Source organism: Mauremys reevesii, linkage group 12, assembly GCF_016161935.1.
Source record: "Mauremys reevesii isolate NIE-2019 linkage group 12, ASM1616193v1, whole genome shotgun sequence".
Classification (NCBI taxonomy): Eukaryota; Metazoa; Chordata; order Testudines; family Geoemydidae; genus Mauremys; species Mauremys reevesii.
In genome coordinates, this window is record NC_052634.1 from 24,973,559 (window position 1) to 24,996,330 (window position 22,772).

The 22,772-nt window shown below is 48.4% G+C and overlaps 1 non-coding gene across 1 annotated transcript; it reads left to right on the forward strand.

The window, feature by feature from the left end:
• The first annotated feature begins 12,797 nt into the window (after positions 1–12,797).
• TRNAA-UGC lies at positions 12,798–12,869 on the forward strand. Its single transcript has one exon. It is a non-coding gene; the product is annotated as a tRNA-Ala (tRNA).
• Positions 12,870–22,772: the final 9,903 nt, after the last annotated feature.

The following is a 22,772-nucleotide window of genomic DNA, read 5'->3' on the forward strand; positions in this document are numbered from 1 at the left end:
CACCCCAATAAACATCGAATTGTTTGCGCCTTTGGACTTCAGGTATTGTTGCTCTCTGTTCATGCGAGAAGGACCAGGGAAGTGAGAGGGTGAAGGAATAAGCCCTCTAAGACTGTCATTTGTTGCTCTAGGCTCCATTCACATCCCACTCCTGACACAATCACTGTCTTCTATCTGACAAAATAGCCTAATTTCAACCTCTCCTGTAACATTACACCACCAACTATTTAGCATTTGTATGAGAGAAGTTGGAGGGAATTCAAACATCTTCAAATGGTAAAACTTTTCCCCCGGCCTGGTCAGTGAATCCTATGGTGAGAAACTTTCTGTGCATTTCAGTTTCTTGTATTGTTGGATGGAGCCTGGGTGCTGGAAGGGAAATGTCCATGGAAAACCTGGACATCACTGTTGTCCAAAAAAAGGCAGGTGTTAGACACAATCGCTTCTCGTATTCCCGTGGAATCCGAGTCTAGCTGAAGAATTTCTGTCTATCCTAGAGAGAATCATTCCATTGTAAATACAAATGAAATGAGATCTTCAGGTCGAGTCAGCGCCTTTTAAAAATATTTACTGAGAAAAAAGCCATTCTTTGCCTTATTAATAAGGACAAGAAGCCCTCTTTTCCTTTCCATTTCAAATGCGAAATGAATGGAGATTTTCATTGAAAAACTTCTGGCTTTTAGGGGGAATTGAACCCAGGCCATGGCTGTTAAAACACCAGAACCTACTGCTTAAAGCACCAGGGAGGGCTGTTTTTTTCTGACAGCCAGTGTTGTTTTTCTCAGCCTCCTACTTCACCAATGTCAGACTCTGAGTGTAGTTAAGCTCTCGAATAGGCTCCCAAAGGCGTCTGTGGTGTCTCTGTCCTCAGAGGTTTTTAAGAACAGGTTGAACAAACCTCTGTCGAGGATACTCTGCATATACTTGGTCCCATAGACAACCTGCTCTGGCTCTATCTGCTACCTTCATCGTGTTTGGATGTAAAGGTGGGAAATGATGGGGAAATTGGCCCCTCTTTCCAGTTTAAATGTTGTAACTTCTACATCTAGACCGGGGTGGCCAACCTGAGCCAACGTAACTGCCAAACGTGCACCTTTGTATGCAACTGTTGAGTCAGTTGTGAACCTTGCTACCATTATCATTATCCCTTTGAAAGAATGATGGTGATGGACACTTGGCTGTATATCCCAGAGTGCCCTGGACGTCTGCAGGCTGCATTAGCCAATCCAACCATTCGGCACTTGCAGATGGGCACCTCTGTATTGTGCCTGAGTCTTGTACAGCTATGAATTGTTGGTAGATGCCGATATTTTCCTGTCTTTTTAACCAGCACTAATACCCAGCCATGCCAGGGCTGGGAAGAGAGAGAGAGAGCAGCAGGTTTCCCTATTGTGGCCATCTCGCTTTTTCTTGACTAGCTTCACATCTGCACCAACTTGTACTTTCCATATGTGAGCCTGGCTAGCTCAGTTGGCAGAGCATCAGACTTTTAATCTGAGGGTCCAGGGTTCAAGTCCCTGGTCATGTGAAAAACTTCTCACTGTGATTATAAAAATCTGTCTCTCTGGAGTCTTGTTCAGTGTAACTCTTTCTCTCCAGGATTTTGCCTTTCCTAAGAAGGGCCTTTCTGTGGGGAGGATTGAAGGAATAACTCCTTAACATCCCCTCTGTCCTTGCAGGCTGGAGGAATAAAGTCCTCTGGGCATAGAGCATGTTCCTCCCCTGCAGACACAAACACACAGAATATTCATAAGGAATTAGAATTAGAATCCACCACTTTCCTTGGGAGCTTGTTCCTGTCGTGAATCATCCTCGCTGTTGAATATTTGTGCCTTAGTTGTAATATGAATTTGTCTCTTTTCACCTTCCAGCCATTGGGTCTTGTTATGCCTTTCTCTGCTCGATTAAAGAGCCCTTTCATACCCAATATTTTCTCTCCATTAAGGCCCTTCAACACGTCAGTGAAATCACCTTTCAATCTTCTTTTGATAAGCTAAACAGGTTGAGCTCGTTCAATAGCAAAGAGCCACCAAATGTTCTGAGGGCTGGAGAAAAATGTCTTCTAGGGAAAGTGGTGGATTCTCCATCTCCTGATGTAATTTAATGAAGACTAGATGCCTTTCTGGAATGTGTTTGTCCCAAAAGTAGCTATTGTGTCATACAGGAGGCCTGTGATATGCAGGGGGTCAAATAAGATACTCTAATGGTCTCTTCTGGCCATAAAGTCGACTAATTTCTGAAAACCTGAGTGTAGTATTGGGAGCAGCGTCTGATGTTTTCCTGTCTAGTCGGCCTGCTGCCTAGAACGAACGCTCCTTGAGTGGGGTGATCCACAGGGAGTAGCTCAAACCTCCACAGTGCCTGGCCAGGGGCAGGATATTAGCACAGCAAGAGAGGGGTGTGGCAGTGACATCACAAAGGCCTTTTGCAGGACCTCAGACCATTGGTCAAAGGTGGTGGGGAGGTGGTGACCTCACAGAGAGATGCTGACATGAGCCAGGCAGGACAGGGGCGAGGGGCCAGGGAAACCTCAGAGACCCCTGTGGCTTTGCTTCAGCAAGTCTCCTTCTCCAGGTCTCTCTTTGAGGACTGAGAGAGTATTCAGGTTCAGGTACGTGAGTGCCAGGAGGAACCTCTTTCGAGTTTTCTCCTTCCCTTTTCCTGATTTTACTAGAAAACAGCCGTCCCTGTTTAGAAGGTAAGAGCCTCCTTGAGGGAAGAGGTGTCCTGGGCGTGTCACAGTTCGGATTCCAGTGGCCCCCCTACACTGTAAGGAATCTCCCGCCGCCTGCTCTGTGTTTGCAGTGCGGGAGAGAGCAGCATCCACGGCAGTGATTTGCTCCTGGCTGCTGCAGCAGAGCAGCAGGCTCAGCTGTCAGAACTTCCCAGAGCTATGAAAGGGGAGGGGCCCATCGCTCTGTAGCAGGAGTGCAGGGCAGGTGAGTTCACGGCGGGCATTGTGGGATACCGGGGAAGGCCAGTTATGGTGGTATAATGAACAGCAGCATTTACTCTGTTACTTTAAGTTTGCTGCAAAAAGCTCTAGCCCTCTCATCGAAGTCATTTTATTTTGTCAGCAAAACAGGGCAGTTTTGTCGCCAGACGTGGCATTGCAGTGTGTGCACCAGCCACAAGCTACCGACCGAGAGAGCGTTGTGTGTTTTTCACACACCTGAGCAATATAATTCTGCTGAAACAACTTTGTAGTGCAGACCTGGCCAAAGATTCACTCACACACAGCTTGCAAGGAAAACATCACCTGCTCCTCTGCTTTGGAGAATCCAAAGACAAGCAAAGCTTCTCAGGCCCTGGTAGCGATGGCAGGGAGTCAGGTGTGGGCAGACACTGTGTTTTAGTCACCCATAGGCACCATGGCTTACCTGGCTAAAGCTTCTGTTTTGTAAACAGGAGATCCTGGGTTCAACTCCCAGTGGTGCCTGGTTGTTGGGACACCTGCTATTGGCTACTGTCAGAAGATAAGATTCGGAGCTAGATGGGCCTTTGGTCTAGCCCAGTGTGGTTTTCCTTATGGTTTATATAACACTCACAGGCACTGATAGTAGAGTTACTGAAAGTTTGGGAGTTAGGAGCGGGTAGGTCAGTGGTACAGTCCCCACACAGATGACCCCCTCCCTCTGGGACAGGGGCAGGTCTGAGCTCTCACCCAAATGCTCATTGTGGCTGCCAGAATCTGTGGGCAGCTTGTTTAGTTTATGCCAAAGGTTGAGTCCTGCTTTGTGCACCGTGTGTGAGAATGAAAATCCTAAACCGCCCTTTGAAATAACGAATGCAGCAGGACGTGTTATTGTCCCTGCCCCCAAGCAGACAGACCAATGGAGAAATGCTGTTGAGTCCAAGGTAATACTCCCCTGCCATTTTACTTTTTTGCTTGCTAAACTCCTTCTTATCTGCCCGGCCCAGGCTGTCCTCTGCCTCAGCTGCTGCTCCCGGCCTGCTCTAGAGTCAAACACGCAGGGCCCCCAGGGGAACAGAGGCTGGGACAGGGCAGCGGCCTGGGCTGGGCTGGGAAGATGCTGGGAGTTCTCGTTCCCTGAGAACTGGCCTGGCTCCCTTCTCAACGGCGAACAAATCAATTCCACGTCCCCTCCCCAGAAAAACCAGCCTGGAGCCAAGGGCAGCAGGGGACGATTCCCTGCAGTTCCCACCAAGGCAGGAGAGGACCAGGGTGTTTCTAGCAGAGCTTATGGAACTGACGTGGGGAAACCAGCCTTTAATAACAGGCAGTTCCAGTTGAAGCTCAGTGTTTTTAACAATTTCTACAACATTAAATAACCCTTCAATCCTAGTGTCACCATCCATAAAATTGCTTCAGCCTTACAGGTTCCTAAGTGCCCAACTAAACATCTCTTCAAATCCAAGGGAGTGGAGATCAGTCAGTGTTCAGAGTCATCCCACATAAAAGAACCAGGTTGTGGTACATACTGGCCCCATCATGTGGCCATGGCCTTTCCCTCCTCTTTGTTAAAAGTTTTAGTATTTTGCACAGAAACTTTCTTCCCTCAGGAGAGTCCTGGGAACCAGGGCTGCCAGCCAGACAAACACCTTTAAGAGGCGGCGTAATCTGTCAAAAAATGATCTCCCCTCTTCAGTTCAGTGACACCCTGAAATGTTACTTATCAGGGCAGAGCCAGAGGATTGAAAGCAGCTACATCAAACCCCTGTGTAGCTAGCAGGAATGAACACAAACACTCCCTTGTATCTGAAGAGATGTTTAGTTTTACCCTTGGTAAACTACAAAACTAAAGGGAAAGGCAGTGGTGGTGCCAGATATAAAGAATGAAACACGAGACAATCATCATAGTTATGCCCATAGTGACTGCAAATTATTTCTAAATTCTTCTTATTATCATCAGTGTATTATTTTCTCTGCTGTCTAGACATTGACTATATCTTGACCAAGAAATTTAGATCTTAATAAAATAATCAACTATCCCTGGTTAAGGAAATGGACTTGATACCCGCTGGGGTGTCCCTACACAGGTTCAAGTACTAACAACAGTGGCTGCCTTTTAGCCATAGATTTTAATCAGGGCAATAAATTGATACAAACTCCTGTAAAATCATTTTCCAGCCCGACTCCTTCACCCACATTCGTTAGGGCATTGGGCCACTGTTAGCCAAAAGGGCTCGTTTCCCCCTGGAGCTTACCTAATTACACCAAGGAGGCACGGAGACAGGAAGACAAGTACCACACCCTTTCTTGATCGGTCAGCTGAGCGGGTGTTCCTCTCGGCTAGTGCCAGAGAAAGAGACACACCTTTCATGGCCAAGCGGCCTACCTTTATAGCCGGTAACAAACAACTTAGCCTACGTTTGTCTACGTCATTTGGTTGACCTATAGACCCTGTACATGTATCTATTAGGGGATAATTGGATATGCAGGATACATATATCATTTTGTGGGGGCTACAAGATACATCTGTTGAGGATACTGTTAGTATGCAAATTTTAACAACAATTTTCAATTAAAAGATTTGGCCAATGTAGTTTCTTTCTCTTACTTAAGAAAATATATTAGACTTTAATAGATCACATTTTTCTGATGTATCCAAACACTTTGTATTTTAAGTTGAACAAAACAAATATCTGCATTTCAATTCAAGCCTTCTGCTTTATTTTAAACCAGACCATCCCATGAAAATATTAATCACAACAATTTGGCTACAAGACAAACACCACAAGACAGAACATAGAACACAAAACTTAATTTTTACTCTGCCAGTAAATCACGATACGTTGAATGCTGTTCAGCTGGCATTAGTTTTCTTTGATTATCTGAAAGACCAAAACAGAGGTCTCCCCCTTCTGGGCAGTCAATTATTGCTTAAAATATACAAATACCCTTGTTGATTTCAGGCAAAACAAGGGAATTACCCCATATTGTCTTATATGTGTTTCATAGACAGCCCAGATTTCAGTGGCCTCTACCTTATCAGTTAGATAATTTGCATTAATACAGATGCTTTCTGGCTTGCTTTTTACTTTTAACTCCTGCTTTTAAACACTGAAAGAAAACATCACCACTTATAGTGCCTTAGAGCCTAATAAATTTTCATTTACATAGCATTGTATACATTCTTTAGCTAATTCAACAAAATTGTTCATAGCCAAATGATTGCAATCTAATAATTTCTTTGCCTGAATTTATTTACAAACATTAAAAAAAAACACCAAGAACTTTTCTCTTTAGCATTTTTACAAAGTTCAACTACTATTCCCTCCAGCAACTACAGAGTTAACTTTTCACTCTCCTTCAAATCACTTGCTCTTTCCTTATATCACTTGCTTGGCTCCCAACAGCCACTTACCAATTCAAATCACCATTCCAAATATCCTCCTGAGTATTTGAAATCCCCATGCTTACACTCACTTACTTCTTCCTTCCACTAGACCCTCAAAAGTTTCCAACCTGTTCTCCAAGCTCTCTGTCTGTTGCCTGCCCGCCTGGGCCCGATCCTTTTTTTTTTTTTTTTTGCGCTGAACCGTTTCTTTCATGGGCTTCTCCCCCACCCTTCTGGGTTTTTTCCTAAAACATTTTATTCACAAGACGACCCGAGTCCTCCCTCGTGAGGCTTGCCACCTGGGCAAAACGCATGGCCCACTGGCGTTAACTATTTAATTGCCTCTTGTAGCAAACACACTGCTGTTACGGCATATGCTGAGCACGAATGGTTACATTTTAACAAGTCCCTGAAGGACTGGTACTTGCTTAGCCAGGGCTTCCTTTTCTAACTGGAAGTCCTGTCTCAAGGCCTGCAACTTGCCCTGGGCGCAGGTTTGAGTTGCTGCCTGGTTCATGATCTATGCTCTTAATTGCTCAATTCTAATTACCAAATACACATTTTTTTCCTTTTCTCCAACTACTCTATTGCCCAGTCCTGCTATGACTGGGGGTAGATCCACCTGCCACCCGTCCCGGTCAACCAGGGTGGAGAGAGGAATGCTAAACCCTTCTCCAGTTCTCAGACTTACTGCAGCTGAGAATGGGCACACCTTTAATTATGCAATCCTCAACATATAACACCAACAGAACCAAATAAAACAAACATAAAACAACAAGGGTAAAACAAATAGATGGTGTAAATTCTACAGGGTTCCCCCATTCTCTATTGCTCACCAAATTTCTGTTACCAATTATCCCTCATGTCAGGTGATCAAACTGACACTGCAGGACGGTGGGGGGGGTGGTGGATAGAGAAAGCACACCATATAACCAAATTTTAAAGCTTCATTAAAAATAATAAAACAACAATGGAGAGTGTTGGGAATGCTCCCACATCACTCAAGAAAAATATGAATGCCCCAAGCCTTAAGCCACGTTAATACTCACACATGTCCAGACTGGCCACGTCTGTATATAACATTCAGAAAAGGGGAATAGGAGGACGGGAGATTATCCTGTATATAGCTTGTTCAGAATTTCCAACATGCTTCCGCTCTTGGGAAGGCTGTTCTTTTACACCCTGGAATCTCCTGCGGTGTCTCTTTCAGAGATTCTAGTCCAGGTCAGCTACCTCTGGCTTCTCCAGTGTCACCAAGCCACACCAGCACCGGCATCCATCACAAAGTCAGACTGTTGGATCTCACCAAACAGTTAAGCTTTGCAAATGTAATCTCAGTTCTGTAACTTGTACTGCCTTTGGTTTGCTTGACCTTGAGCATAAAACAACTTTCTCTTTTTATCTCTGGGCGAAGCTGAGTTTTAAATTAACCCGTTTCTAGACAAATTGCTCACACTGTGTCAGAGGCTTTTCTTTGGTGATTAAAAGCTCCTCTGAGATATATGATCTTATCTAGATTAAAGGTACCTTTTAATGGGCATTGTTTAGATGGATCTTCACGCGTATAAAGATTCCAATTCTCTAAATACCTGCAGGTTTTAGAACCATAATGTACGTACATATAATATGCTGGGGTACCCTTAGGGGGTGAGGTGGAATGTTTAGACTGTCCCTTACCCACACGGAAAAGAAGGGGGGGGAGAGAAGATGGGTTCACACGCTCCTAGACCCGGTTACAGTTTTGGCTTCCAGCATACCAATAGAACAAGAAACAAAAGTACCCCTACCAAAAAGAAAAGCCAGCCCTGGGACTGCTCTAAGTCCCAGTAATTGTTCAGCACGGCCCACGGACTCATGGAGTTAATGGAATTATTCATTAGCCGTGTCTGAACCTAGGTACCTTAACCAGAAAGCTTTTACCCACACACCTTCCTATTTGTGGGTTCCTTTACCATTAGGGGCCCAAGGTCCCAACCCGCACTTCGGGGGCGTTAATCCTCAAACCCAGGAGGTAACGCACTTACCACGCCCGGAGTGGCCACGTCTGGCAGGTGGACTCCCCTCTTCTGGTACTGTCTTGCCTCCGTGTCGGCTGGAGTTCTCTGTGGAGGGGGCGTAGCCGTCCCGGCCGATTGCGGCGACCCGGAGCTCGAGCAAACCAATAGCTCAAGGTGGCCACTCTCCTGAGCCGTCCTCGGCCGCCGGTCAGCGCCCCCAACAGGGAGAGAAGTCCCGGCGTGGAGTCGCCATTTGTTAGCCAAAAGGGCTCGTTTCCCCCTGGAGCTTACCTAATTACACCAAGGAGGCACGGAGACAGGAAGACAAGTACCACACCCTTTCTTGATCGGTCAGCTGAGCGGGTGCTCCTCTCGGCTAGTGCCAGAGAAAGAGACACACCTTTCATGGCCAAGCGGCCTACCTTTATAGCCGGTAACAAACAACTTAGCCTACGTTTGTCTACGTCATTTGGTTGACCTATAGACCCTGTATATGTATCTATTAGGGGATAATTGGATATGCAGGATACATATATCATTTTGTGGGGGCTACAAGATACATCTGTTGAGGATACATTTGTCATTCTGAAGGGGACACAAGATACATCCGTTGACCCTTTGTACTAGATACTTTGGATGCATACATGTGAACGCAGCTGCATACACTTGGGGAGCCAACATATACTTGGGGAGCCAAACAAAACTGATAAGCGAAATAGCTGACTTAGGTAGATACATGGCCTTCAGTCTAATGAGTTCTGTAAGCTTTCCAACACAGTTTGGACAAGCATAACATAACTTTGGTTTACTCAGGCCTAATACGGAAAGGCTTCATTAGCACTATGATTTTCCAACACCACCATGTGAACATTTCATTTCCCTCCTCAATTTCACACAGAGACACAATTTCCTTTGCATAGATCCATGAACAGCAAAACCTCCCTGTGTCTCTTGTCTGAGCCAGGGCATTCGATTCCATTGAACCCTTCTCTCCTGCAATGGCGATGGTCAGACAGAGGGGACGTGGCCACCTTCACCTCTGACAGTGAGATATTGGCTCAGCTCTTTCTGCTGCTGCTGTTAGTCCATGAAACATCAGGGATGGAATGCAAGGCTGAGTTCAACCCCCTGAAACATTTCAGTGCCCCAGAGAAATCCTGACCCCGGCTGTTGGAATGATATGGTGGAGATTAGAATAGGAAAGGGACTGTCTGAATTGTCAGTGTGGGGAATGAACAACAACCTATAGCAATGTCATTAACCACAAACACACTTTCATCATGCTCCAGCTGGAAGGGAAATGGGCAGGAACTCTTGCTGTTCAGCCATGGACACACGTACACTAATGCAGCCGTGAGTGTGCTGGGGGAGCTGGTCTGAGCAATTTGAAGTGACAATTCTGTGAGAACAGAATCATGGTGTAGTGAAGGGACTGTACATTAAATACTTGTGGCTGAGTGGTTAAGATGATAGACTAGAAATCCGTTGGGGTCTCCCCACGCAGGTTTGAATCCTGCCAACTATGGAGGCATTAGTATGTTGCTAGTTCCTGAGTGTCCACAGAGCCAGATCTGGTCTCACTGTGAGGCTGGCTATACTTAAAATGCTGCTGTGACACTGCTCTAGCACTGTGGAGTAGACAGCTGCTACAGTAACTGGAGGGGTTTTACATCCCTATAATAGCTACATTGACAGAACAATCTTTTTTTTCATTTAGCACTATCTAACCATGGCTTAGGTCAGCTTAATTATACTGGTTTTGGGGTTTTTCACACCCTGAAAGACCATCATGCTCTACCAACTGAGCTAGCTAGATTTAAAGTCAGTCAACTGCCCAGTCTCCATGTAGAAGGAGCCCTGAGGGTGTTTATTTTTGAGCTGAGGTTCCCTGTCTGACATTTGCCTTCTTTCCTGGTCCGTTATGTCTCCAGCGAGCAAACCGGACCTGTCACAAGGCTGGTTAGATGCTGCTTTCTAGACCAGAGAGCTGGGATTGATTTAGCATGCTGCCGCCATCAGCTGGTCAGAGTAACCAGGGTGGGAGGGTGGAATTTAGGATTCTCCCACCAAGGGGAGGTGCTGTTGGACTCATCTAGTGGGGGAGAGTCTGAGTCTGAGTTCCCCACACGCCACACACACATCTTCACAGGGAATCAGGTCCCCTGGGGAAAAACTCAAAAGAAGCCTGGCCCAGGAGTGTCAGAGAAGGGAATCACTGTTTGCCTTAAGAGGTGGGTGAGGGAAACCTGCAGGTCCTTAGATCCCTCCAGTGCCTGATAGAACCATTTGTGGGGAAGGTCTGGGGAAGCCGAGGAGGACAAGGAGATGGGAAAAGGGCTTGCAGCTGTTGTACAATCCCCATGCTCCCAGCAGAAGGGTCCGGGGGGCTCAGCACTCAGAACTCACAAGATGGCAAAGCTCAGAGCCCTATTACACAGAGTCAGAATGTGATCAGCTCACACCAAGGGGGAGCAACACCCCTCCCTTGGTCTCTATGCCAGAGCTCCTATCAGCTCAGTCCTTCCTGCAAGAGCGGGCTGCTGAGAGGGTTGCAATGGGGTAAATGAAGGCAGAGGAGGATTGTTCCTCATGGGGTTTTTTTGTGTGTCTCTGTGATCCTGCTGGAGGAAGCATCATTTGAGTTTGTTTCAGTGACTTGGGTTGGGCTGAGGTTGTGACCCTGAGCACAGGAGTTCCTGCACTCTGCTCCCAGTCCCTCAGGGAGTGGACAATGGAGCGATTTCAGAAAGTGGCTAGAAAGTAGCCTAAGAAAGTGTAGCATAAGTGAGAAGAAAAGCAACATCCTCTCCTCCCTGGTGGTCTAGTGGTTAGGGTTTGGCACTTTTACTGCCAAGACCTGGGTTCAATTCCCAGTCAGGGAAAAGTAACTTTAAACCAAAAATACTCCAGTTATTCTTCACTTGCAGTGTAAACAAATCCATGTTATTTTCCTGATTCCCCCCTCTCTTCCCAGTGTCTCCGTGGCAGGGCCAGCTCCAGGCAGCAGCGCAGCAAGCAGGTGCCTGGGGCGGCCAATGGAAAGAGGAGGCTTCAGTGGCAATTTGGCCCTCTCAGTCCCTCTCAGAGGGAAGGACTTGCCACCAAAACTGGCAGCGGTAGAGCTGCTGCTGATTGCAGCTTTTTTATTCTTTTTTTCCACTTGGGGTGGCAAAAACACTGGAACTGGCCCTGCTCCATGGAAGACAATTTGTTAAATCCCAGATGAGTGCAGTTCTATCAGTTCTCAGCCTGAGTCCTTGGGTCTTAATCCTGAGGATATTGTCCCATCATGGGGCCATTTCCCGCCTCTCTTTCCTAGGGAAGCACAATTTTCCTTGCACAGACACAGGAACAGCAAGATCTTTCTCTGTCCCTTGTGCAAAGCTGGGGGCCAAATTCCATGGAAACAATGGACAAGCAGGGGGCCCTGGGCACATCCAGCCCTGGCCGTGAGATGTTCCCTCCCCTCTTTCTTTATGCCCCTGTTGTTATTTCATGGATTGTCTGGGATGGGGGAAAAGCTGCATTCACTCCAGGTGGAGGGGAAAAAGGACCCTGAAAATCTCAGGCCCCAGCCCCTGCTACCAGGATCACCGAGGTGCTGGGAATCTGCATGGGAAAGGGATGGTGTGAATTGTCAAGGTGGGGAATGAATAACAATCTACAACTAGATCCACCTCATTAATCACTGACACAGGCTAATCCTGCTGCAGATAGAAGGGAAACTGGGAGAAATTCTTTGCTGTTCAGCCATGGAAACAGTGACCCAATTGCACCACAGTGAATGTGCTGGGGAAAGCTGGACTTCACAGGCAGGTGGAAAAAGCAGATCCTAGAAACACCTGGAGCTCCCCACAGCACTGCTGCCACCAGGGTCAGGTGTTGAGCGACTCACAGCGCCCCTCCCCTCCCATTACCTTCCAGCAGGGGGTGGCAGCACCCCCACCCAATGCAGGGGAGAGGCCTGATTGTATCTGATTGTGTCCAGGGCACCCACTCTCTCTGCCCCACACATCGAATCTGGCCCTGCTGCAAAGTGACCCTAAGAACCAGCAATCTCCAGGACAGCAGGTTTGGCCCTCAGAGCAGGGAATGTGTCCCCCATGCTGCTCTTAGGCCACTAGATGCTCTGGAAACAAGAGGGCTCTGAGTGTAACCCAGGGGTCAGCAACCTTTCAGAAGTGCTGTGCCGAGTCTTCATTTATTCACTCTAATTCAAGGTTCCGCATGCCAGTGATACATTTTAATGTTTTTAGAAGGTCTCTTTCTATAAGTCTATAATATATAATCAACTATTGTTGTATGTAAAGTAAATAAGGTTTTTTAAAATGTTTAAGAAGCTTCATTTAAAATTAAATTAAAATGCAGAGCCCCCAAGACTGGTGGCCAGGACCTGGGCATTGTGAGTGCCACTGAAAATTAGCTCATGTGCCACCTTTGGCACACGTGCCATAGGTTGCCTACCCCTGGTGTAACCCATAGCAAGCAAAGACAATCTGAGGATGTAGCTCGGTGGTAGAGCACATGCTTTGCATGTATGAGGTTCTGGGTTCAATCCCCAGCATCTCCAGGTTCTTTTCACCCTGCTGCTTTGCTCATGCCCAGCTGGGAGGTGGCCCAGCAGTCTCCCTGCAGGAGTTTCAATCCTGCTCAGTGAGGAGCAAGTGCCAATTGCATGGAAGGTCTGGGGGGGTTTCTGCTCCTAAGTCACCTCAGTACATGTAAGATTCCCACCTGCTGTGCTGCTTGGGACAAGGGTAGATGAGAAGGGCGAATCCTCCAGCACTGGAGGGAAAGGTCTCATCTGCACAGACTGAGAGGCAAGGAAACACAGGGGCAGTCAGTGCTCAGAGAGGAGAGAGGTCAGTGATTTACACCCACCAGGGGACACTGTCTTTCTGAGGCGAGTGCAGTTTGCTTGGGATGGTGCTGAGGATGGATAGAAAAAAGGCTGGAGTCAATGACTGATGAGACCACAGAAGGGGAAGGGGAATGGCAGCCCCACAGAAGGTCCTGGGTGCTCAGATGCCCCACTTATTGCACCCTGGCCCGTCACAGAGAGAGAAAAGACACAGCGGGACCCAGCCCCCTACAGTGATCCCATGGACAAGAACCTGGCTGGGAGTGGGGTGAAGGTTCCCTCTGGGCAAAGGGGAGCTGAAATCCCTCAGTGTCCTGGAGTTTAAGCAATGGAAGCTTCAAACCCTGCATGGGTGGGGGCTGAGGTGCATCAGCAGAAGGTTGGGCTGGACAGGGGCGGCAGGTTTGGATAATTTTTGGTGGTGCCCAGAATGGGACCAAGTCCTGCCCCACCCCACCCCCACACAGGGCCAGCTTTAGGCCGATTCTCCCGATTCCCCTGAATCGGGCCCCACCCCTAAGAGGGCCCCGTGCCCAAGCCCTGGTACTGCGTACTGGCAAGAGCTGGTGCGCTGTACCAGGGTGGCCCGGCTTCCCCAGGGGGCAATTTAAAGGGCCTGGGGCTCCCAGCAGGGGCTGGGATAGGGCTGGGGTAGGGCTGTGGGGCGCTGGGGGCTATTTATAAAGTCCAGGGTTCCCATTGCTTCTACCGCCCCGGCCCTTTAAATAGCCCCCAGAGACCCGCCGCTTCCCCAGGGCTCCCACAGCTATTTACAGGGCCGGGGTAGTGGAAGCAGGGGAGCCCCGGGCCATTTAAATAGCCCCCAAGCCCCGGGCTGCTGCTGCTACCCCGGTGGTGATGGAGGGAGGAGGGGGCACTTACCGTACAGGGTAGGCTGTACCCTCTGTACCCGCACCCCCTGCCTGCACCCAGCCCCTCACCCCCTGCCCTGCCTACACCTGCCCCTGCCTCCAGCCAGCCCCGCACCCCCTGCCCTGCCTGCACCTGCCCCTGCCTCCAGCGAGCCCCACACCCCCTGCCCTGCCCGCAGCCAGCCCATCTCCAGCCAGCCCTGCACCCCCTGGCCTGCCTCCAGCCCCTCACCCCTGCCCTGATGGCAACAGTCCCTGCCTCCAGCCAGCCCGTCTCCAGCCAGCCCCACACCCCCTGCCCTGCCCACAGCCAGCCCCTGTCTCCAGCCAGCCCCACACCCCCTGCCCTGCCCACAGCCAGCCCCTGTCTCCAGCCAGCCCTGCACCTCCTGCTCACAGCCAGCCCCTGCTGCACACCCTGCCTGCACCAGCCCCGCACCCCCTGCAGCCAGCCCTGCACCCCGTGCCCTGTCTCCAGCCAACCCCTGTCGTACCCCCTGTGGCCCTGCCTGCAGCCAGCCAGCTCCCCACACCCCCCTGCCCGCACCAGCCCTACACCACCGGCCCCGCACCTCCTGCCCTGTCTCCAGCCAACCCCTGCTGCACCCCCCTGCCTAAAGCCAGCCAGCCCCACACACCCCGTCTCCAGCCAGCCCCGCACCCCTTGCCCTGCCTGCAGCCAGACCCTACTTCCAGTCAGCCCCTGCCCTGCCTCCAGCCAGCCCCATGTCCACTTGTGCCCTGCAATTCCCAGGGCAGTAACCCTGCACACCTGCTTCAATGAGGGGGGCAGGGAGCAGCTGGAACCCACACATGTGCACACCGTAGGGTGACCAGACAGCAAGTGTGAAAAATCGGGACAGGGGGTGGGGGTTATTAGGATCCTATATAAGAAAAAGTCCCAAAAATTGGGACTGTCCCTATAAAATCAGGACATCTGGTCACCCTAGCACACCCCCAGGGAGTGGCGGGGACCCACACATGTGAAACGGAGCTCGTTTCTAGTTCAGGCCCATCTTTTTAAAAAAGAACTTTAGGTAGGGTTAACATACACCCGTATTTTCCTGGACATGTCAGGCTTTTTGGTTCTTAAATCACTGTCTGGGGGGAATTTTTAAAATTTAAAAATTCCTCCTGGGAAAATACGGACGCATGGTAACGCTATTGGTACCAAAAATACATACTGTGGCAGATCCCTTAAATCAGAACTTTTTATAGGGAACCGGTTACTAAGGAATGAAAGCCTTTTTTATATATACATATATATATATATCTATATAAATTTTTAGTTATCCCTGCCGGGGCCCGGCTGAAAACGACTGCCCAGAGTTCGAGAACTGTCCCTGTTCTCATTGGACAGATGGGGAGAAGCCTGAAGTACAAAGAAGGGAAGTGACCTTCCCAAGGGCCTACAAAGCAAGGTGGTAGCAGAGCCAGAAAGAGAAGCCAACAGTCCTGACTCCTGTTCTAATGGACAAAAAAAAAACAGAGAAAGGGATAGAGCCCAGGAATCGAGATGGTGGGGAAATTTCATTGAAACCATTTCTGTCAGAAAATCCCCTTCAGACTAAACCAGTTTGTTTCTCGAAATCAAAACAAGTGAGATGAAAGTTCTTTGCAAAAATATTTTGTTGCAAAACAAAAGCATCTCCTGTTTGTCACAGTGTGTTAAATTGTCTCGTCGCACACAAAGAGGAGACACTTAGATCTCAAACATTAGATAAGATGCTTCAGTCTGAGCTAAGTAATTGCTGCTCTTAACAATTTCAAAATAAAAAAATACAAATCAAATAGACTATTTCAGCTATTCTATTATGTCATAATCTGCTCTGAGTAAATGTGATAGGACACCGCATATTACACACTACTCCTAGTGACACTCGCCAATGGATCCCCACCCACCATGAGGTAGGTAGGAGCGGATCATTATTATCCCTACTTGAAAGAGGGAGAAGCTAAGGCTGAGAAAGGAGAATTGACTTGTCTTAGGTCACACAGCCAGTCACTGGCAGATTTGGGAATAGGACCCAAGAGCCCTGATTTTTAAACTAACCATCGGATCTTGAATTTCAGACACTGAATGACCTGAATAAAGTGCTCTCAGATGAGCTCCAGACCAACAACAGTGCACAATAAATATTCAGCAAGTATTTGAGGAGAATTGCATTGTTAGAGAGAATCATGAACTGCTCAGAGACCATTAATGCAGAGGAGCAGCAAAATTCATCAAACATATAACAGGTTCTGACTTATTTCCTTGGGCTTAAAAGAGAACAACAAGGACCTGAGTCTCCTCCCTGTCAATAACCCCCTGCTCAGCCAATCAGGGTAGAGACTGAGGACGGCAGGCTGAGGGCTTTCGCCCAAAGGATGGCCCAGGTCACCGGTGGGGATCACTGCCTGAGCACTATTTCAGCCCCACATTTTTGGGTGGACATCCCACAGTGGGAGCTGCAGAGCACTCACCTGAGACACATACGCACACCCCTCCTGGTGTTGGGAGGGGAACAGGAGAAAGGACAAAAGAAGCAAGAGACAAAGAGAAAGGAGGGAGAGACGGATGGAGGAAAAGGTGAAACCAAAAGGACAAACCCTAATGACCCCAGTGATTCTAAGGGACAAAATCCCAGGTGCGCAATAAAATTCTGCCTCCTTAAGCTCATGTTTTCCATGCCTAGAATTCAATGGTCACCAGATGGATCAGACTGAACAGGTTTCAAACCTCGAGGAGGCTCTTACCTTCTAAACAGGGACGGCTGGTCTCTAGTAAACTCACTAAAAGGGAGGGAGAAAACTCGAAAGAGGTTCCTCCTGGTGCCCACGTACGTGAACCCGAATACTCTCTCAGTCCTCAAAGAGAGACCTGGAGAAGGAGACTTGCTGAAGCAAAGCCACAGGGGTCTCTGAGGTTTCCCTGACCCCTCGCCCCTGTCCTGCCTGCCTGATGTCAGCATCTCTCTGTGAGGTCACCACCTCCCCACCACCTTTGACCAATAGTCTGAGGTCCTGCAAAAGGCCTTTGTGATGTCACTGCCACACCCCTCCCTTGCTGTGCTAATGTCCTGCCCCTGCCCAGGCACTGTGGAGGTTTGAGCTTCTCCCTGTGGATCACCCCACTCAAGGAGCGTTCGTTCTAGGAAGCAAGCCGGCTAGACAGGAAAACATCAGACGCTGCTCCCAATGCTACACTCAGTTTTTCAGAAATTAGTCGACTTTATGGCCAGAAGAGACCATTAGAGCATCTAATCTGACCCCCTGCATATCACAGGCCTCCTGTATGACACCAGAGCTACTTTTGGGGCAAACACATTCCAGAAAAGCATCTAGTCTCCATTAGATGACATCAGGAGATGGTGAATCCATCAATTTCCGTGGTAGCTTCTTCCTGTGGTGAATCATCCTCACTGTTGAATATTTGTGTCTTATTTCTAATATGAATTTGTCTCTTTTCACCTTCCAGCCACTGGGTCTTGTTATGCCTTTCTCTGCTCGATTAAAGAGTCCTTTCATACCCAATCTTTTCTCTCCATTAAGGCCCTTCAACACTTCAATGAAGTCACATTTCATCTTCTTTTGATAAGCTAAACAGGTTGAGCTCGTTCAATAGCTCACTAGAAGGCATTTTTCTCCAGCCCTCAGAACATTTATTGGCTCTTTGGTCATCAGACTCCTGAACTGCAGCTGGATGTGGCTCTTGTTCTTCTGCACAGCATAGCTCCTGGAGAAGAGGGATCTGCAAATGTACATTCGTATGATACCTTTGTTTAATTGATGAAAACATAAACTAGACAGTTAGAGGATTGGAACTGATTTCAGCTGATGGACAGCTTTGCTAGGTTTTTGTGCATTTGGACAGCAAAATGTTGAGTGTTTACATTCATATCAAGCACCCCCCGTATAGTGGAGCCCCTGAACAGAATGGAGAATGGAAATGAAAATGTTTTCCTTTTTTTAAAAAAAAGAAAGAAGGTTATAAGAGAACACAGGGGTTTGAATCAAGGACCACTTAAGCAGCAGATAAGCACTTTACCACTGAGCTATACCCCCATGACAACAGGAGTATGGACTCATGATCTCCAGGACTTTGAAGGACAGACCCTGCTTCATCAAGCTCCTTTGCCATTCCCAGACCAAAGGTGGTTTTAAAAATGGGGTTTGATTAAACTTCTTAAATGTGGTAAACAGCACAGCTTGCACACCCAGTGATATAGCTTCTCCCACTGACAGAGCTGCCAACTCTTGGGAAGTGGATTAACTACACCCCCAGGAAAACTCTCTCCCATCAGCATAGAGCAGTGGTTCTCAAACTGTGAGTCAGGACCCCAAAGTGGGTCAAAACCCTGTTTTAATGGGGTCACCAGGACTGGCCTCAGACTTGTTGAGGCCTGGGGCTGAAGTCAAAAGTCTGAGCCCCCCCACCCAGGGCTGAATCCCTCAAGCTCTGGATTTGCTCTCCCCTCACTGGGGCAGGGCTCAGGCTTTGTCTCCCCTGCCTCTGCTCAGTGTGGAGGGGCTTGGTCCCTCTTTCCAGGGCCATGTAGTAAGTTTTTTTTGGCAGAAGGGGGTTGCAGTGAGAGGAAGTTTGAGAAACCCTGGCATAGAGCCTCTGAATATGTCTAGACTTGGCTCCCTGCGGCAGATCAAACACTGAAAGTGCAGCTATGGAGACACCACACACCAGCCTGGCCCAGCAGGCAAGAATCAAACCTCCACAGAAAGACGCCTGTTGCTTTCTAACCCATCTCCCTAAGCCCTCAGCCACCACCACTTGACAAAGGGGCTTTTCTACACTATGGTTCTGGTCTCACTGAAGGGTCATTTCCAATTGTTTGCTCAGACCAGCATTAGGGAAAATGGTGCCCTGGGCAAAGCTTGTACTTTGGCACTTCCCCATTGCCCCTGGACGATCCCACTCCCCCTTTACCGCTAGCTCCTGCACTTCCAGCCCTTGCACTTCCTTCACCCCTAACTCCTGCCCCCTCCTGTGCCCCCTTTGTCCTTAACTCCCTGGGCCACCAGCCATTGCCCCGCTCCTGCAGCCCCTTCACATGGCTCCAGTGCTAGGAGCCCCGCACTTGTTCTCCCTTTCCCTGGGCTTTGGCATCACTAGCCCCTGATTAGCCAGTAGGGTTCAGTGGTTCCCAAAATGTGGGGCATGACTCCTAGGGGGACACAGAGGAACATTCATGGGGGCACCTCAGGGCCTGAGCCAGCCCCCATGGAGGGAGCAGCACTCAGCCCCACTCTGTCCCAGCTCTTCCCCAACCCCACCCTCAGCCTGGGGCTCTGGCTCCCAGCTCGGCCTCGACCCCCTTACCCCTGTCTGCACCCCCTCTCCCCAGCAAGCAACAGACCCACTCCCAGCCCCGGTTCTTGACTGCGGCTTCCGAGGGGCCACAGCCATGGCTAAGAGGGCACAGTGTGAAATGCTTGGGGACCACAGGTTTAGGGTGACGTTCTCGATCACTTCTATGCAGTCCAATAAAAGCAATTCCTAACCCACCCACCCAGCCCTCCATCAGGACGGACTAGGTATGTTCTGCTGCCTAGTCCTCATGCAGGAAGGATAATAATATTTCATTCCACTCAATCCTAAAGTGATTTGTAACCCGCCACCAGTCAAAACTGGTCATTTTGGGAAAGCGGCCCCATCATGCTGCATAGCTAGGCAGAGTAGGTGTGTCTATGCAAACACGGTCTGTTCCTGAAGTCTTTCCCCCAGCTCCTCACTAGATGTGAGGGGGGAGCTCATTCAGCCCCTGCTTCCGCTCAGTATTTAAAAACGCCTTATTGTCCCTATCTCTGCTGCCCTTAGATTTCTCCTCCTGTCTTTTTGTTACTGCTCAGATGAGGTGGCTGAGTGGTTAAGGTGATAGACTGCTAACCCATTGTGCTCTGCACGCATGGGTTCGAATCCCTTTCTCATTGGATGCATTTAGTCTTCACTCCTCCTTTGTAGACAACTACGTCCCCCTTTGGTACAATGACAGATCAAACAATGTTGCTTCTTGCAAACAAAAACCTTCTCAGAAACTCAGAACTCTCTTGCTTTGAATAAAATGTCTAAATCCCAGATTTCTTTAAATAAAAATTCTCTAGTCCTGTATTTCTTAGTTTTTATGTCAAAAGGGAACATCCTCATCATCTCCCCCAAACACCCTGGGACCTGCCCAAATTATTAAAATACCCTCAACCCGAGCAAGGCCAGAGCAGTGAACCAGAGCTAGTGTCTAGGCCAAGCTGTTCTGAAGGAGGCAACTCAAACATTTTCTCCCTGCTTCCCTTGGCAAGGTCTGACTGAGAAAACAAAATTCCCCAAACTGAAAATTTTCTGCTGACACACCAGTACTAGTCTGTCTGGGGACTTTGGTTTGAAAGTATTATTGTTATTATTCTCTTCTGCTTTCTGACTCAGTTCAGTTCAGTCTTTGTCCTTCAGGTGTGTTTCCAGCTGCTGAGTTGTGGGGGAGAGAGGCCAAGTCATGATGTCTCTTCCCCTCTTTCATAGTTTCTTCCAACTTGCTAGGAAGCTTCTTTGCTACCATGTGAGTCAAGCAGTGTCCATTGTCGCTGTGCTATCTCGGAGAAGCCTGCATTGTACACGGTTCCTGGGATAGTCCTTGGGAGTGTGGATCCCTTCAATGGGCCAGCAGCGAGTCTGGCGCCTCCCTTGTCACACCTGAAAGGCTGGTGGGGGGGGGGGCATTTCCCAACCTCATAACATATCCCAGTAACACACACAGAGCAAAACTTCATAACTTCCCAACCAATGCGAGCACACACAATCCAACACGATATTAATGTTCAACAGATCAAGACTTTTGAAATGACACCTCACCAGGCAGACTTTGTACAAACCATGTCATCGTTATATGAGAGTGGTGTATATGGGGCTTCCAGGTGCTGCTCTGAGCACAGCGTGCCACACCTGGGCTTACATTGCAGTGGAGACGTACCCTTAGAGTCCATCTCTCCAGGGATAAAGATGGCAGCAGGGCTGGCCTGGGTCATCTGACTTGGGCTCATGGAGCTAAAGCTGAGGGGCTAAAAACTGTGGTGCAGATATTTGTGTTCACGCTGAAGCCTGGGTTCAGAAACCCTCACCCCTCATGGGGCCTCAGAGGTTGTGCTCAAGCCCATATGTCTGCACTGTAATTTTATAGAGGGTGGGAGGGAGTTTAGCAAGTGGAAACGGTAAAACCACATTGAGGGGAGTGGATCACTGACCTATCAGCTCTTAACACCCAAACTTTCAGTAACTCTATTATCAATGCCTGTGAGTGTAATTTAAACCATAGGTCCATCTAGCTCTGAATCTTGTCTTCTGACAGTAGCCAATACCAGGTGCCACAAAAGCCACTCCTCAAGGTACTACTGGGAGTTCAACCGAGGATCTCCTGCTTACAAAACAAAGGTTTTAACCAGCTAAGCTATAGTACCTGCTATTATTTAAAGTATCATGTTTGCCCACACCTGACTTTCTGCCAATCCCCACTGGGCCCTGACAAGTGTTGCTCGTGTTTGGATTCTGTAAAGCAGAGGAGCAGGTGACGTTTTGCTCCCAAGGTGTGTGTGTGATTCTTTGGACAGGTCTACACTACAAAATTAGGTTGGTGTAATTACATTATCTAGGCTGGCAATGCCGTTATATAAACGTAATCCCAGTGTAGATAACAGCTCAGCAGTCAGAACTTTCTGGAGCTATGAAAGGGGAGGGGCCCAGACTCTGTAGCAGGAATGCAGGGCAGGCGAGTTCATTGTGGGATACTGGTGGAGACCAGTTATGGTGATATAATGACCAGCAGCATTTACACTGACAATTTGTCACTTTAAGTTTGCTGCAAAAAGCTCTAGGCCTCTCGTCGAGGTGGTTTTATTTTGTCACCAAAACAGGGCAGTTTTGTTGCCAGACGTGGTATTGCAGTGTGTGCACCAGCCACAAGCTGCTGACCGAGGGAGCGTTGTGTGTTTTTCACACACCTGAGCAATATAATGATGCTGAAATAGCTTTGTAGTGCAGACCTGGCCAAATAGTCAGTCTCTCTCTCTCTCTCTCTCTCTCTCTCTCTCTCTCTCTCTCACACACACACACACACACACACACACACACACACACACACACACACACACACACACACACACACAGCTTGCAAGGAAAATGTCACCTGCTCCTCTGCTTTGCAGAATCCAAACACAAGCAAAGCTTGTCAGGCCCCGGTGGGGATGGCAGGGAGTCAGGTGTGGGCAAACATGATACTTTAAATAATAGCAGGTACTATGGCTTAGCTGACAGACTGCAGATTATAACCCAGCAGGCAGATTATAACCCAGCAGGCAGATTATAACCCAGGAAGCCAAATCCTTCCCCAAACTGACAGTTGAAGCAGAAGCTCCCCTTGGAAAGATCAGGATTTTTGCCTTTAAAAACAAGGAAAATGTGCATTGTTCTTTTCTGTCTACAGCGAGAGATTGAAGAAGCTCAATGGATTTCATTGACTGGAGGTTAAGAGGGGATTTAATCACTGTTTTTAAATACACAGTTTTAAAAATTCCCAGAGTGGGGAATATCTGATTTTAAAGGGTTCTTTAATTCACCAGATAAAGGTTGAACACGACCCCATTGGTTTGCAGTCAATGTCACAAAATGCCAACTGGAAATTACCATTTTTTAACCGTGAGGCTAATTATCTAGTGGAACAAGCTCCGCAAGGGACATGGTTAATTCCCCATCTCTGCCCTG